Source organism: Sciurus vulgaris (genome assembly GCF_902686455.1).
Source record: "Sciurus vulgaris genome assembly, contig: HiC_scaffold_135_arrow_ctg1, whole genome shotgun sequence".
Lineage (NCBI taxonomy): Eukaryota > Metazoa > Chordata > Mammalia > Rodentia > Sciuridae > Sciurus > Sciurus vulgaris.
Window position 1 is genome coordinate 2,299,274 of NW_027632918.1, and position 2,622 is coordinate 2,301,895.

Here is a 2,622-nt window from a genome sequence, read left to right on the forward strand (position 1 = left end):
AGAGGCCCTAAGCAACTTAATAAGACCCATCTAAAAATAAAAGTATAAAAAGAGGGAGAGATCCAAGATTGTGGAACAGAGGGAGGCTGCGTTCCTTGTCGCTCCATAATGCCGGATTCAAGCAGAGGATATCTATTTCTTGGTGAGGCAATTTTTGCTGCTTATCGATCCCCTGCTGTTTACCCCATTTGTCTGCTATGGTGACCTGCAATCTGCCAGCATATCGACGCCTTTTTTGAGAGCAGATTGCTTACTGTCAGGCGTCTATCATCCACCATTTGCCTGTCTCTTGCCTGTCCATCACCTACTTACCCCTATCCATCAAACAATGCTCGAGGTTCACCTCCCGATCGTCCGACAGCTGCCAACAGACTGACTGCAGACCGCCAGTGGAGCACCACCAGCCTGCTGTCACCTGGAAGTTCACTTCCATTGTACCTGCAGGTTTGATTACACGTAGCTGCCGCCATTTTGAGACAACAGCCAGGTCCCGTAGGACCCCTCGCCGGACTGACTGAGCCCCATCTCCAGAATCCCTCAGCCCGACCGACGACTCCTTGCCTCTGGGGCCCTCACATCAACTGACTGCTCCGTGCTGCCAGGACACCCAGACCAACTGACTGAGCCCTATCACCGGGAACCCAGACCATCTGATTGCACCCGACCTCTAGGATCCCACACTACACCAAACACACTGGACCCCCAGTACCCCTGCCGGATCAACTGCATCCGTCTCCAGCACCTCCAGCTGACCACATCCACCCCTGGGCTGCAGCTCCCCATTTGCCAACACATTTCAAAGCCAGGGCGGCCATCTTGGATAAACCTGGAAGCCATAGCTCCAATCCTTGGGTGGGGCAAATCCCATCCCGAGACACCTGCTGGAGACTTGAAGCTCATTGTCAGGTACCTCTCATGCATCAGGCTACTAAACACTGGGAGGTTTCATTAGTATATGACTTTTATATAGTAGATTTACTTTTTTCTCATTTTAAAAAAAATTTAAGTTTTTATTTCTTTACTTTCTTGCTTTCTTTTCATTTTGTTCACCTGTTCCCTCAGAGTCGCTTTCTCTCTTATTTACATGCTAACATTCGATTTCGTTTGATTACACTCTCACCCTTTCTATTTTCTAGAACTTCTGTATATTCTTTTCTTATCCCATTAATAGCCATATTCTACATCCCTCTGCATCCTCTTTGTCCTCAATTAGAAACCCCAGACCTTACTTCAAACCTGTTTGTTTTACCGAAGATAACATTTGAACTTATTTTGTTTATTATGACAATTTTGTTATTGTCCCCATAGGAGCTATTTGGTCTAGGATTGCATAGTGTCTGATTTGGGCACTGCAATTATTAATCTCCCATTAAAGAAAGGGTTTTGGAAACCTATAGGGCCACTATAAGCCTATAGGGGGAAATTGCAATACCCCAGATCTGCACTGCTAGAGGGGAAGATACAAGAACAACATGAAAAAACAAGGGAAGAAAATTTCCAAACAAATCTGGATTCTATAGTAACAGAATCCAATGACAGTATGTTAGAAGAAATGTCAGAAAAGGACTTTAGATTATACATGATTAAGATGATTCGCAACGCAAAGGATGAGATAAGAGAGCAAATGCAGGCAATGAATGATAATACCAATAAGCTGAAAGAGCACCTGCAGGAAGCAAAAGATCAAAACAGAGATAGAGATTCCCAAAAAAAAAAAAAAGGAAATCCTTGACATGAATGAGACATACACTATTTAAACAGATCAATATCAAGCAATGAAATAGAAGAAGCCATTAAAAATCTACCATCCAAGAAAAGCCCAGGACCAAACGGATTCTCAGCAGAGTGCTACAAGACCTTCAAAGAAGAACTCATTCCAATACTTCTCAAAGTATTCCAGGAAATAGAAAAGGAGGGTACCCTACCGAACTCATTCTATGAAGCTAATATCACCCTCATACCCAAACCAGGAAAAGACACATCAAGGAAAGAAAATTTTAGACCAATATCCTTGATGAATATAGATGCAAAGATCCTTAACAAAATATTGGCAAACCGTATCCAAAAACATATTAAGAAAATTGTGCACCATGATCAAGTGGTATTCATCCCTGGAATGCAAGGATGGTTTAACATCCATAAATCAATAAACATAATCCATCATGTCAATAGACTTAAGGATAAGAATCATATGGTTATTTCAATTGATGCAGAAAAAGCGTTCGACAAAACACAACACCCCTTCATGCTCAAAACACTAGAAAAAATAGGGATAGTAGGAACATACCTGAACACTGTAAATGCTATTGATGCTAACCCCATGGCCAACATCATTCTTAATGGAGAAAAACTGAAACCATTTCCATTAAAAATGGGAACAAGACAGGGATGTCCTCTTTCACCACTTCTAATCAGAATTGTCTTCGAAACTCTAGCCAGAGCAATTAGGCAGACTAAAGAAATTAAAGAGATTGGAAGAGGAAAAGAGGAAGTTAAGCTGTCACTCTTTGCTGATGACATGATTCTATATTTAGAGGATCCAAAACCTCCTCCAGAAAACTTCTAGACCTCATCAATGAATTCAGCAAAATAGCAGGCTATAAAATCAACATGAAAAATCTA